General features: G+C 46.5%; 1 protein-coding gene across 1 annotated transcript in view; it reads left to right on the top strand.

Moving 5' to 3' along the window:
• Positions 1-15,507, top strand: part of MORN1 (MORN repeat containing 1) — a 1,183,152-nt gene that overhangs the window by 1,052,483 nt on the left and 115,162 nt on the right. The gene's annotated exons all lie outside the window — the stretch shown is intronic.

Genomic DNA, 15,507 nt, shown 5'->3' with positions numbered 1-15,507 from the left:
TCAAAATGCTCACTCTTGCACAGGTTCTTCAAGCGCTGTTGGAAGAGGACTGGATGGTGTCGATCGACTTGCAAGATGCGTATTTTCATATTCCCATCTTGAAGTCGCACAGAAAGTATCTCCGTTTCACGGTTGGGTCACAGCACTACCAGTTTGTGGTCCTTCCGTTTGGCCTTACTACTGCACCTCGAGTCTTCACCAAGGTGATGGCAGTGGTGGCAGCTCATCTCAGGACAAAGGAGATTCATGTATTTCCGTATCTAGACGACTGGCTGATCAAAGCGGAGTCGCCAGAGAAGGTGCTCCATCATCTGCAGGAGACAACTCAGTTGTTGCACAGGTTGGGTTTTTCGATAAATGTACCCAAGTCTCACCTGGTGCCCTCACAGCGCAACCTGTTCATAGGTGCGGTACTGGACACAACCGTATGTCGTGCATTCCCTCCCCCTCAAAGGATTTGCGACATACGGGAGATGATTCCTTTATTTTACAATGGAGCGGTCGTTCCAGTCCTGAAGGTCCTTCGCCTGCTCGGTCTGATGGCTTCATGCATTCTGTTGGTCAACCATGCACGCTGGCACATGAGGGCACTCCAGTGGTGCCTCCGCAGGCAGTGGTATCAGCACAACGGAGATCTCAGGGAGTCAGTGAGGATCTCCAGAGAAGCTGCAGCGGATCTGTCTTGGTGGAGCGTGGAAGGCAATCTGTCACAAGGAAAGCCTTTTCAACTTCCTCCATCGATGGCCACAGTGATAATGGATGCATCCACTCTCGGGTGGGGTGCTCATCTGGGAGACCTGGAGGTCAAGGGTCTTTGGTCTCCAGAGGAAAGGTTGCTTCACATCAACCTTCTAGAATTGCGGGCGATACGTTTGGCGCTCAAGGCCTTCCTCCCTTCCCTTCGCGGTCAGTCAGTCCAGGTCCTGACGGACAACACGACCGCGATGTGGTACATCAACAAGCAGGGAGGAGTGGGGTCGCAGTGTCTCTGCAGAGAGGCTCTGCGTCTCTGGTCCTGGGTTCAGGACCATCAGATTTGTCTGATGGCAAATCATCTGGCCGGGGTTCTGAACGTTCGTGCAGACAGTCTCAGTCGGCAGTTCTCTGCCGATCACGAGTGGAGGCTTCACCCGGAGGTGGTTCACGACATCTTTCAGATGTGGGGGTCACCTCGGGTGGACCTGTTCGCCACTCACGAGAATGCTCATTGCCTGTCATTCTGCAGTCTCCAGTATCCGATGCAAGGAGCCTTGGGAGATGCGTTTCAGTTGAGTTGGGACTCGCAACTCCTTTACGCGTTTCCTCCCATACCCTTGATTCCTCGGGTTCTGAGGAAAATTCGCCAAGACCGGGCCCAAGTCATATTGATCGCCCCGGATTGGCCAAGAAGGGTGTGGTATTCAGACCTTCTCCACCTCTCCTCTCTCCCGCCGCTCCGTCTCCCTCACAGGGCAGATCTCCTCTCTCAGATGGAGGGGCAGGTTCTACACCCCCACCTCCAGACCTTACACCTTCATGCCTGGAGATTGAGCGGGGCAACCTGATTTCTTTTTCTCTCCCTCACGATGTGGTGGATGTCATTTTGTCAGCCAGGCGTGACTCCACTAAGTCCATCTATTCTTATAGGTGGTCTAAATTTGTTGTTTGGTGCAGGGAGAAATCTATAGACCCTTTGAGGTCCCATTTATCTGATGTGCTCCAGTTTGCCCTTTCCCTGGCCCAGCAGGGGCTTGCTGTTGCCACGGTGAAGGGTTATCTTTCTGCGCTGTCGGCGTTTATCTGTATGCCTGACCAGCCTTCTCTTTTTAAGTCTCCCATTGTTTTAAGGTTTTTGAAGGGCCTTACTAATAGGTTCCCTCCTACACCTTTTGTTGTGCCTCAGTGGGATTTGAACCTAGTTTTGACATTTTTAATGGGTGCTCCCTTTGAGCCTCTTCACAAGTGTCCCATGAGGCTTCTGACTTTGAAAACGGTTTTTCTCGTTGCAATCACCTCGGCAAGGAGGGTAAGTGAGCTTCAAGCTCTTAGTTCCAAGCCCCCATTCCTGACCATTCATGCTGAACGAATGGTTCTTAGGACCAGGGCTGCTTTTCTGCCTAAGGTGGTGACTCCTTTCCACCTTGGTCAATCCATTACCCTTCCTACCTTTTATCCTCCCCCTCACCCTTCCAAGGAGGAGGAGAGATTACACCGTCTTGACCCCAAGAGGGCGGTGTCTTTTTACTTGGACAGGACTAAAGACTGTCGAGTGGACGACCAGCTCTTCATTGGCTTTGCTGGCTGCAAGAAAGGAAGAGCGGTCCATAAGAGGACTTTGTCGAGATGGATCGTCCTCTGCATTCAGATCTGCTATTCTTTGGCTGGTAAGGACCCACCAGAGGGTATTAGAGCACATTCGACTAGAGCAAAGTCTGCAACATCTGCTTGTCTAGAGGTGTACCTGTTGAGGACATTTGCAGAGCCGCGACTTGGGCCTCCCTCCACACTTTCGCGAAGCATTACTGCTTGGATACCGAGGTGAGGAGGGACGGCCACTTCGCTCGCTTGTCCTCCAAGATTTCCTGGTATAGCAGAGTGGACACCCTCCTCCGGGAGTGGGGACTGCTGTGGGACTCTATTCACAAGGTGAGGAATCCACACGGCAGATGTATCTATCAGAAGAACAAGTTACTTACCTTCGGTAACGCTTTTTCTGGTAGATACAATATCTGCCTGTGGATTCCTCACTGACCCACCCGCCTCCCCGTTGTCCACTCTTCTATGCCAGAGTTTCTATGATGTGTTATTTTATTGTCATGGAAATGTTTATTTCAAATGTTTTTATTGCATTTGCTTCACACTGTGTGTGTTACTTTGTTTTCTATACTACGTATACTGTGTATATTTCTACTATCATCGGTCCGTCCGTGTGCCTCGAGGGAACGGAAAAAAGGGCGGAACTGATGTCATCACGCCGGCGTGGGCCTGTTATAGGCGCCGGTGACGTCAGCGAGGTCGCGTGCGATGCCGTGCCTCTGTGACGTCCGGATCCACGTCGGCGCGAAGCTACAAAAGAATTTCCGAATGTTGCTGACGCAAGGGGATATTCACAAAGTGAGGAATCCACAGGCAGATATTGTATCTACCAGAAAAAGCGTTACCGAAGGTAAGTAACTTGTTCCTTAGGTCTGACGTGCATTTGTCAACACCTAACAGGCAGATTATGGAAAAATAGGGGGATTTGACTTCCCTTTTAGCTTGCATTCGAGTGGAGGATGTTCAAATAGGCAGAAAGCTAACATTTCTGCTTAAAAAGTCCCTCTTAAAGTGAGGGCATTGTAGGGTTTTGGCCTCATTACCTGGGACATCTCTTCCTATATTGCCTCAGCTCCCCACTTATGCTAATTAGTCACTCCATTTTTTTTTAGGATTTGTGCCCTGTGTTTTCACTTGTACAAAAGACCTACGTGATGACTTTGTGACATCAGGGTCTGCAATAGTATTATTGCAGACCCTGATGTCACAAAGTCATCACGTAGGTGGTAAAGGTATTTCTCTGTTTTGTGAATGGGCACACGACAACCTAAAACAGAGTATGTTGAGGCACATGTCTTCCAGTATGCAGAGAACACAATCACAACACTCGGGCAGGAGATCCAACACGTTCACTTGGTCCTTTGAGACCAAGGAATGCACTTAAAGTGGTCGACCTGAACTACAATGCTCTTAAGAAAGACCCCAGAATGTGAATACAGGTATCCCCTAATTGCACCCCTGGACACCAGCCGCAATAAGCATCCAGATGTGCATTATTTACCAAAGTGTTTTTTTTGCTTTGTTACCCCCAAATCTTATTTCTCCCTTTTAGTTGACAAGAGTCAAATTGTAAAGGTGCGAAGAAATCACACACGCTGTAATTACCAACCCCACCTGTATCAGTTCTTACCTGGACCTGGCTTGCCAACCTAATGACCTCAATACCGCTAATGAGGACCTGAGTCTATACTTCATCTTCAGCACCCCCATTGAGTGATTGCTTATACCTGGTGTGGGTTACTGCCTTGAGCTACATTCAAATTAATTATTTTTAGCTTTCTGGGATAGTTTCCTCGCCTTGGAATCTTTCTGCAGTAAAGAGCAGTCATGAGTCAAGCAGAGAGAGTGTATGCTTTCGGCAAAGAAGCCTGCGGAGACAGGTGCTGTGCTGGGCCTTATGTTATTTGAAGCACCAATTAAGAAAAGAAATGATCATTTGCAATGGTGAAAATGACTTTTTATCAATTCAGCCTCTTATTGAATTCCTGTTTGAAGAAGTTAATCTAATTTCAGGATTCTTGTCGGTAAAGAGACATAAAAAAACGCAGTTGGAACCTTCTTTTTTTCTTTAATATATTACTATACACAGCCACATTGTGCAGTACCTGATTTCATAAAAGCAGATTTCTTGTAGCCAAAGTGCGGGACTTTGGGGGTTAATGACCCTGGAGAACCGGGGCAAAACACTGTGTGCCAAGCGCGTCATCCACTCCCTATTAGATTTTCTGTTTTTGCATTATCCATCAGGGCTGGTGCGGCAGCATGCCGTAATGTATTTTAATATGGCACATTACTTTCGCAATATGTCATCCCCACCTGCCGCCCAGTGCCGTCCATGAGCCCGGTCAGGCGCAGCGCTTCTTACTCAATACGTGTTGCTCTCGGTTGCCATGCCTATGCGCTCCTGTATACAGCAAAGTTTGGCTTGGCCGCCTGGAGAGCGTTCCTCTGGGTTGACCTCTCCTTTCGCTGACGTCGCAAATGAAATCAGCGAGGAAGCCTGCGAGGAATGAGGCCCAGTGGCCAGATCGTGATTGAATCCCAGGCTGGTTGCTAGTCTGCCGCGCAGCGCTGATTAAATCTTGCATTGTTTTGAAAATGTGATCTGGAAATTGGAACTGTCCCCGGCTGATGTGATGCTTGGGGTCAAGCGGCCGCAGCAGTCGGAGATGGAGCAGAAAGCAGCGACTCATAGTTGGCGTAGAGGCTGGGAGGGAATGGTCAACATCCATAGCATGGGCACATCTGGTTAGGATTTAGTAGAGTTTATGGGGTTTCCCTAGAGAGGCCAGTATGGTGAAGCCTCCAGAATGATAGAACTGGTGGAACAAAAGCTTCTGCCAGCCTGGAGCAGGCTGATGTGTGCAAACAGGTTTTATTAGGCTGGTCAACGGGTGCATGGGGAAAGTTGAGGCAGTGACCCATGAGGGCAAAGCTGACGCTATTCGCCAATTTCTTTTTTAGTTGGGTATCCCGATCCTTGCTAGCAAAAAAGATTCACCTCTGTCCCGTTAATCAATATTTTCTGTCTTTCCGCCTTTCCGTGACACTGCCGGTTCCAGATCACTAGCACGCGTCAATGGCAGCACCACCTTATTAACCGCATGCGCGCTGAGCGTTTTCCCGCTGTGCGCTGAACTTTTAAAAATCCCGCGGTTCATGACGAGCTCAGCTCATCATGAGCGTACGAGAGGTGTACCTCATGACAAGCTGAGCTCGTCATCAGCGTGAAAGGGGATAATGATGAATATTCCTGAGATGTGTAGGGTGAGCAGGGCAGTGTAGAGAGAGACCGGCTTTGATCCGTTCAGGGCTGGCTCCATGCCACAGGAATCACCATCAGCCAATCGTAGCTTTTTAGTCAACTGTGCTTAGCATTCAGGCCCAAACTTATAATGGGAAGAGAGACCAGGCTGCCTCCCAGTTATTGTTAGAGGTGCCATGAAATTTGGGACAATGTGGCTACACAGGGCTTTAAATGGGATGAAAAAACTGGGGGGTCTCTCAAAGGGGGTTGGCCGATGAAATAAAGGGTGTGGCTTAAAAATACACAAGCCAAAAATCTGTGCTTCGCATAGTGTGCCGCCTGGATAGTATTTTTCTGTTTCTGTAATTGCAGCCAGATATATGATACAACAAGTACCAGTATACCTACAAAAAGCCAGGACTACTGGCTTTGTCAATGATTGTTAGTTGCATAAAATAATTAAGCTACAACTATGGCTTTCTTGTATATAAAATTGAAAATGCTTCCTTTCTGAAATTATACCGTGAATGAACTAAAACACGTTTCTTTGAAGTTACATGCAAGGCTTTGAGCAGTGGTAAGATTTTCTTTTCCAACCTGAGGGCGAGAGCAAAAATGGAGACCCCGATAGAGACTTGTCTCGGTACCTGCTTTTAAAAACTGCTGGTGCTGAGCACCAGCAGGACCCGGCCCACTTAAAGCCATATGGCTACAGCTCAAAGGTCCTAGCAACTTGGGTCCAAAGGTACTGGTCTCTTTGAGGGCTGGGAGAGCTTGTTCCTCGATGTGGTGCAGGGGGTTAGGGCAAACAATAATTACTTACATCTAATCACAGATGGCTACAGAGACAAAATGGCAGAACCAGTGTGGGAGGGCGCAGTTATCAGAGGTTTGTCCTTTTTGCAGGGACACAAATGTTTCAGACAGAATAAAAAAATACTGGATATAAGATAACCTAGAAATGTTGCTGCTATACTCCTTCTCCACCACCTCCACAAAGAGGACTTTGGAGCGCTTCAGGTAGGTCTTGGGAGATCCTATGGTTTTCTTGGGTAGAGGTGGGCTAGCATTTTAAGGCTCAAGCCAGGGACCTAGCTCAGCTCAAGAACCTCTTGGACCCTCTAGCCCAAATGAGACGAGCTTTAATGTGGCTTCCTTCTAATTCATGATCCCAAAATTAAAGACAAAGCATAATCCATTGACGTTTAAAAGGAGAGAAAGAGTTAGCCATCTAATGGGCGACTTGCGTAATGTGAAACCCAAAAGCATGTGGCCTATCTGGCTTCCCACCTTGTCCAAATTGTGTGACACTAGGCAAATATGTTATTTTATAGAGCCACCTTTTGCTGTGTTACCACATATGAGAGCTTCATCCAATATGTATGTTCAAGGTGTGCACTGTACAAAAATAATCTAACGTATTAAGGTAAAACACTTCCGCATGCTAAAGAAATACCTTTTTTAATTTTAAAGACTCTATCCCATTTTTACATGATGTTTGTTGTATGATTTAAATGGCCACTGGGTCCTACAGCCCAAACAAACCTTTGGCTTGGCTCTGGCTCAGCTCTTCCTTTCATTTGTTGGCTTGCCTACTTCTATATCCTTGTGTGTCTGGTAATCTTTTCCAATGCTTCACTTGCATGGCCAGGCACGCAGACAGACAGCAGAAGTGTGCTGTGCACCACTTCAGGCTTAATCCCCACCTAAACGGCACAGACAGCCGACAGCTAATGTCCGGGATGCACCAGCAGGTCCTTGAAGGTCCTGTTCAGGGATGGCTCTTGAAAATGCTTGTCGAGGACACTAGCAGTGGCAACTCCTCCATTAAGGCGGAGGAGAGTTGCCTTACTGCTCTCTGAGCAGTGCAAAAAGGAAAAATAAAATGATAATAACACAATGTTATAATTTTTTTTTTTCAGTACTGAGCCAGTTTAGGGCGGAGCAGGCTGTTGTCATGGAGCAGGGAGGAGGAGTCATGGGCATCAAAAGTGCGCATGACGGTTTGACCTGCCGTCTTAGGACAGACAAACCGACATGCGCGCTTAGCATTTTTCCACCCGGCTGTGTTGCACAGCCGGGTGGAAACAGTCCCAAGCCCCAGGCAATGTTTGAGCGGCAAACCGACCGCTCAGACCAGTCACAAATCTTCTGTCATGCTGGTAATAGTACTTTGGAATCGTGATTCGCTTAGGGGAGTCTGTGTGCTTCTGGGAGTTGACAGGAACAGAAGTGAATGGAGGAGAGGCAGCGGCTGGCAGGTAAGTGATATTTTGGGTTTTTTCTCTCCTCCCTGCCTCACCACTTCTGTTCCGTAACACCCGACACTGGGCTCTAGTACGCTAAATCTGTATCGGTTGGCAAGCATCCCATAGTTAATCAGCTGATTGTAATGTTTTAAAGGTTCTTCAAAGTGCCCTTGGAGGGTTTTAATTATTTTACGGGCACTAAGCGCAGCCCACTCAATACTCCTAGAGCTAGAGGAACTGCCTCCAATTAGTCATACATTTTCTTGTTCCTGGTCTGCTTGCGAGAGTCCCTTGGAGCCCCCTCGCCCCCATACACCATCAAGAAAAAAATGCCCCCTCAGACAAAACGATATGTAGCCACTGCCAAATCCTTTTCAAATCAGTGGGACACTTCACATCTCCCTGAAACGTACCAAAATCACACCTTAGCTCGTTCTAAAGTTAGTTGAAATGTCTTTGAACTCGAATAACAATTTTTGGTAGAGAATGAAAATATGTTTTTTAAATGGCTCCTACTTATGCAAAACACTCATCACCCCACTCCCTTTGAACTATCTGCAATCACTATGAAATATAGGCTGTCTGTGGTGTGCAGGGTGACTTTGAAGACATTGCACATACTGCTATAGCATTAATAGCATGTATTGATGTAAGCAGTCAGCTTCGAACACCCGTAAATGTCACTTGTTAGAGTTTCCCGTGTCAGCTCTGCTCCTATTTTTAACCTTTGTTAGGTAAAAGGCGGAGATTCTGATTCGCAGCCTTGGACCCAGTGATGCATGGGTTTAACCTTTACCTCAACCGAAGCCATCAGCATCCACTCAGAAGACTGAGCTAACTCCAATAATATTATTTTATTCTAAACCGGGTAATGTTACTAAGAGGAAGGGATGTCTTCCATTGCTTTCGCCTTCCACTGAATTCCTAGAGGCAGAAGATGTGCCGCGTGCGCAACTCCTCACCACATGTCGCTGTGCTCTATTTACATTCAAGGAGACTATTACTCGAATTAGCAGCCTCTTGGGCTGAAAATAGGTTTGCACTCTATTGCGTTTTCAGCAGGGAGCATCATTCTGCATGTTGCTGAGCACCAGAAACCTGCCAAGGATGTGGAATTGCCGCCCGCGACATCTCTGCAGCTGAGCGCCGCTGCGCGCGCCGTCTGCGGCGGAAGGGGGGGACATCTCGTGCATGAAAATGTGCAAATAAAGCTGGGCTTCCTAATTAAAGCACGCGCAGGAGACTGCTGGTGACGGAAAGGAGGAAGGCGGGGAGAGGGGGCCCACAAGGGTAGACCCTGTGGGACGCTAGCGTGTCTGAACACCTGGTTGCCCTGTTTTACATATGAACTCTTTCTCTGGCAGCAAAGGCTCTGGAGGTGGAGGCAATTTTCGATGTCTATAGAGGTCGCCACAATTTGGTCCGGGCAGCCCTAAAAAGGAGCCCACATTGGCAGATCGCAACCTCTCTCAATAGACTGCTTGGTTAGGATCGTGGAGGTAAATGATGGCAAATATTTGCAATAATAAAAGTATGTTAAAGTTTATAGGGGAGTACTTCAATAAGAAATTAACATGAAAAACATGTACTTCAAAAACACAGAATTATAAAAAAAAATACTAGGAATTCACTTCTAATTGCTTTTATCCATACATCTGCTTTGGATATTTTGATTAATTTTTGCTGGGAAATATGACATGGCAGAGACCAGACTGCCTTTTACACTCACCCTGGGCTTTTTGATATTCATTTTATTTTTTTGCAGCACTTAAGAGAGGCCCTCATGTTCTCATAGACTGGTGAAAGGGATATCAGTTGTTTTTGTTTTACTTGCTGCTAGCATCACATGTGCGTTCTGAGAAAGGGAATGATGCTAGTGTGTAAATGCAACAATAAACAAAACATAATAGTGCCCCTTTCCTTAAATGTAGTTTTATATAGCAAAAACTTGGCCAGCGGCATTGGAACACTTTATATGAGCACCAGATAACAACGTTTTTTAAGGTTCATGTAGCCTACGTGATTTGCCCAGAATTACAGGATGTTGAGCTGACCGCTGGGACTTGAACTTGGTTTCCCAGTTTCAAAGTCAACTAAGGCCACAACCTGTCCCTGTTGACTTTATAAGTGATATCTGGCAGCCAAAGGAGATGAACACAGACTGATTTATCTCTGCCTGTTGCATGGCGTAGAGGGGGACAAAAATAAACTGGGAAGCTCCCTCGCTGGCCCTAACCCATCCCTCCAGTCTTTTCGCCTGCTGCAGTCCCCTGCAATAGCAAGTGCAAATGGCTTCCCATCAGCAGCTCCTTGTGGCCTCTTTCACACCTGGAGGGAGCCAGGGGGCAGGCACACCCCGTGCGGTGACAGATGGAGCAGCCCATTGTCCTTCTGCCTCTGACATTAGTCTGCTGGCCTGAGTTTAGTACATGGGGTCAGGCTCAGTATATGTTTGTTAAGGCTGTAATAACAGTCTTTCATGTTGTGCACCAGCGGTGGAGTCCCTAGTAGTCCTTGCCAGTTTCAGTCAGCCTTCAATATTTGGTCTGCTGTAATGTCATTCACAGTTTGCTTTTGCCATACTCCACATACAGTTTGCATCACAAGGTCAGCCATCTTCAACTATAGGCTTATCTGACTCCGAGTGTCGGCATTATGCTCTTGCACAATGTGCACAGCTGCGCGATAAGCTCCCTTTAGTGCCAGGGACTACTGGTGAAATGTGTGATTTTACATAAAAATATATATATATTGGCTTTTAGACAATGCCTCTTTCCATACAACGCGTTCCTTGGTACAAAAACCATCAACAAGCAAAATAAGCATTGGCAAAGGCAAAAGTTCCGCTGCCACCTCCAGACTTCTTGGCTTTACCAATGCTTGTCACCTTATATGGCTAATCGACCATCCCTTGTGTCAAAGACTCACTTTACTCTGCCTTAAACAAATCCACCCCTCTTCTTAATCTAACTGGTGCCTTGCCTCCGACCAATGCTACTTTGTCGGTGCTGCTCACTGCTCCACTGGTGTGGGTCTGTAGCCAGGATTTTTTTTATTCTGCCTGCATCAGACAATGGCACTAGTATATTCAGAATCTTGCAGCTACTTTAAAGTATGTTGGCCCTTGTCCTATGTGAAGAAAGTGGTTTGTTATATGGAATGGTTGTGACCTCATAGGAGAATAGAATTTAATTAACTATCTACTTATCCATGGCTTAGGTTGCTTCATAAATCTACTTGTCCTGTAATAAAATACACTTGTCCCTTTGGTGCAATGTATTGTGGTGATAAATTATGGCAACAATCTCGTTATATAAGATCTCTGATAATAGTCTCTGTGATTATGCCAGGGATCATACTATAGTAGGGTTTGAAAACTAACAATTCCCTTATTTTGCCACTTTTCCACGGATCTACATACTGGGACTGGAGGTAGCAGTAAGCAATAGTTCTAGGGTTGAAATGACTCCTTGAGCCTGTGCAAACCTATTAGCTTGCATGTTTTGGTGGCTTTCACCAGTTCTTCTCTAATTATTTCCCCCACTGAGAAAGGTTGGAAATTTACTCATGACAAAGTCAGAAGTAAAACTTCTTCCAGGGTTGGGAAAAAGTGTTTGGAGGGAAAGTGAACTTGTAACTGCTTAACTGATTTTCGCAAGAGCAGACCTACACAAATATTTGCTCATGCTAAAATGCAGTTCACAAATATTTTCTAGGAGTACAATTTCCTGGCCTACTTCTATGAATTATTGTGAATTCGTAAAAGCCTGAAATCTGCACTAAAGCAAGGACATATCCAATGGGTGCACTTTTGTTACTTTCTTTAAGAACTGGGCCCCTAATTAGGTCTGGCTTTAGTCAAGGCCTTTTGTTTTTATTAAAATTCTATCGCTCAATCATATGTGTCAGCTGGCTTCACTGTGCGTGACCGTATTTGGCTCTTTCACAAGCAGCATATTGGCACACAAAGTAGCATTGATTAGTGTCAGGAACTACTGTGGCAATGTGTGCTTTTTAAGACCCCAAACATTTTTTTGCTTTATGCCTGTGTTTTTTTTTTAAATGGTGAGATTCCGGCAGGTTACACAATAATAAAGTTTTACAAAAACCATGTCAAAACGAGACACACATTGGAAAAAAGAAGGCTGACCACCAATGTTCGACCTATTGGCTTTACCAATGCATGTTTGTTATCATGTTTCCAGCAATCTTGTTGAAACTGGTTACACTGATTTTCCATTATGAATATGTTTTAGCAATACTAGCATGCATCGACATTTTACTACAAGATGCCTCAAAGAAAGGGCTAAAATGTCACAGTAGTTTAGCAAAGCATTTTTTTCCTAGTTCATTTTTTGGTGAACATTTTATTTCAATAGCAAAGAACCATCATCTTGCTTTCAACCTTCTGCAAATATTTGCATCTAATCAGAGACAAAGTTGGGACCGTTATACGTAGCCTCACATTATTAAACTTTCCAAATGTGTATACACATTTTTATACTGGAACCACTGTCAGTAGTGCAGTCCAAATGCTCAACATTTCATTAGAGTACTCTCCCTAATAAGGAAGACTTTGCATTAATGAACCCCAAGTATAAGTTCAAACAGCATTAACATACCTTAACTGTAGACAATGCCCATCTCAGGTCTATAATGTGGTACTGTAAACTGGATGCCAAAGAGTTTGTGCTGCAGTGGTTGGACTAACTTGCCCCAAGAACAAAATAAACATCAAACCTGTTGTCCTTGACTCCAAACAATATGTCCTGGACATCCATGTACAATTCTGTATCGGGTCCCGTCAGTTTCATTTGTAAAACCTTACCTCAATCTTGGGTAGCTGTGGCTAAGAACAATCGAGCTTTATCAAAGGAACACATGTTAAGCATTAAGAAGTACACAAACAGTTGAATAAGTAGAAAAACAAAACACATTAAAATTCTGTAACCAATATATAAACATATGTAGTATTTTTTTCTTTAAATAGGCATCTGAATGAAAAACATCCACCAGAGGGTTCCAGAGATTTGAATTTTTAAAGGCACAATAAATCATAGCTTTTCACTCAATGCAATAAATCATTAAAATCTACTGCCAGTCGTGGTTTAGGGTTAGCAATAACAAGTAATTTGAAGAAATCTAAAGAGGCACTCTTATGGGGACAGACTCTGACAGGGAGCCAGTCACATGTACCAAAATGATCCAGTTGAACAGTTACCTTGTAGTTAAAGCAGTCTCTAGTCCAGTTACAGGGTCTATGTGTGAACCACCATAGAGGTCAATGGAGTGGTCAGGATGCAATATATGGAGGATGCTGAGAATGCTGAACCAGTGTTGAGGATCTTCCTGCAGCAACCCCTTGGTCCACGAGTATGGGTGAGGTGACTTTGGCCTCAGGGTCGATGCCTCTCAAAGTCTGTATGAAGTCCAGCACAGAACCAGCTGCCTTTGGTGTACTGGTCTCTAGTTACAGCCAAAGCAACAGTTCCCTTTAACTTGCAGTAACTTCCATGCTGGGCAACCAAACTGCACCTGATGACTCTCCTGTGTGTAGCAGATGTAGGTGCAACCTTTGAGGAACGGGACTCAGCCTCTCAGGCTGCACCTCGGCATCCATCAGTGATCAGGTTTCTTGGCACTAGACTCTCAAAGGAGCAGGCTTCTTAGCCTTTCTGGTCCCGTGGCTTTAACAGGTAGTCAGCTGTGAGAAGTTGGCCTGATGTATGATGTCCACAGTTCTGTGGGCACCTTGTATCAGTCCAAACAATCCCTTATGGTGATGGTTGTAAGTCAACCTTATAGACAAGCTATCATAGGGGTAGCATGGACTAAGCAGCCTTAAAGGCTTAACTCAAGAGGGCATGTGAAGCCAGCTGTTTTACCATATGCAATCCTGTAATACCAAATGAAAGGACACCACACAAGTTATATATTATAAAAATATATGTATTTATTCTCAGAATAATCCCCACTACTCTTTATGAGCAATGAAGCACAAGCGTTTAAACAAAAGCACAATATAACATATACAAGTTGCACGTTTTTGGATGAGGCCGGTGGCCACTCAAACCATATATCAAAAAAGTGGTATAACAATCACTAATCGATCGGGGGTAAGGCCTAGGGCCTTGTGAATCGCTTGGACTACACTGGACTAACCACAGTTAGGACGGGAGTAGCCCGCGGGATTCGGGTGCAGTGCTGAAAGCACAGGCATGCACCAATGTAAAGTCAATGGTGCGCAAAAGTTATCGTTTTACAGATTAAAGAGTCTTCCGACTGGACTAGGACTACCAAACTTTAGAGTTAGGCACTAGAGGGGTGTACCAGTGTAAGAACACCAGCGCTAGTAAGTTACCTTACCCACAGGAAGCGGGTGCATAGGTGCCAAAGTGTGTCGGGTTTCGTCACGCAGTTCGATGGTGCCTGAAGATGAAGATGCTGCAGGCATCCAGTAGAGAAGTGTCCGGTGCGATCCAAGGGTGGATCGAAGCTGAAGGGTACCTGAAAGCAGAGGGTACAGAGTCTGGGTCACTGGGCAGTGACCAGGAAGGAACCAGGGAGGAACCAGGCAATGTCGGGCGCAATCAGGTCGATGTTGGGTGCCTTGTCTCCGCTGCCACGTGGACTCTGGGGCACCAAGGATGTCCTGGAGTAAATCACGAGCTGTCCAATGAAGGCTCTCACTGTCGGCGTTGTCGGCTTCACGATCAGAGTCAACAAGCCTTGGCAAAGGCAACCCACGCAGGATTCGAAGATGGCTTAACACTCGGACCAGCAAGGTCTGAGCGGGTGCTCCTTTTCAGGGGAGCGAGTGCCAGTCTGGAGCAACCAGACCAGCTGTGCAAGATTGAAGGTTCGTCGGTTCTGGAGCCACTAGCCAACGGGCAAGCGACCGGACCAACGCGTCGTGCAGGAAAATCCAAAAGGGCTCCACGCAGCACTCGTCGTGTGTGGAGGGGTGAGCTTCGGTGCAAAAGCTGCTCAGGGCTGGAGCTTCTCACGATCCAATGCACCGCTTTGAGGGAGCCTCGGGTGCTGCACGGTCAGCGCTTCGTAGTTACTTCAAGATGGCCGCTCCCACGCTTCAGGTCGCCTCCACGGGTCCCAGCTGTGCATGGACTGTGGATCGGGCTGTTGGAAGCCAGGATAGCTGGCTTTTGTCAGTCTCTGTTGCTCGAGTTCCGGGAGGAACTGCAACAAAGCAAACGTAGAGGTGCTGGATGGTGCCTGTTTGCACAGGGTGGTCACTCCTTGACCACAAGGGAGATTCTTCAGTCTTCCACGTCGAGTGGGATGTCGAAGGGTCCAGAGTTTCGTTTCATAAGTTTCAGTCAGTGCATTGGCACTGCTCCCACCTATATTCCAAATCTGGGGGCTGGATTACCTGCTAGGTCCCTCCTATGGGTGGGACCCAGGAAGGGGGTGGTTACACCCCTTTCCTTTGTCCAGTTTGCCGCCAGGACTGGGGCTGGAGTGCCCCAGAACCGGTCTGACTGGAATCTGCCCAGGGACACCTTGTGCGCCCCAGGCAGTGTCTAGTTTCATTCAACCCTCCCTGCTACAATCCACTATCTCCTGTCTGGGGTGGTGTGACACCTCCCTGTGACAGGAAACCCTTTGTCCAAGCCTCCACTGCCAAGTTTCGGTCAGCAGCAGGAGGTCAGACATGTGTCTGTGGCAGCAGCATCCATTTTGTGATGCTGGGGCTCT

This window comes from Lissotriton helveticus, chromosome 5_1, assembly GCF_964261635.1.
Source record: "Lissotriton helveticus chromosome 5_1, aLisHel1.1, whole genome shotgun sequence".
In the NCBI taxonomy this organism is placed as follows: Eukaryota; Metazoa; Chordata; class Amphibia; order Caudata; family Salamandridae; genus Lissotriton; species Lissotriton helveticus.
The sequence above is the reverse complement of the archived record's forward strand: the minus strand, read 5'-3'. Positions and strand labels throughout refer to the sequence as shown.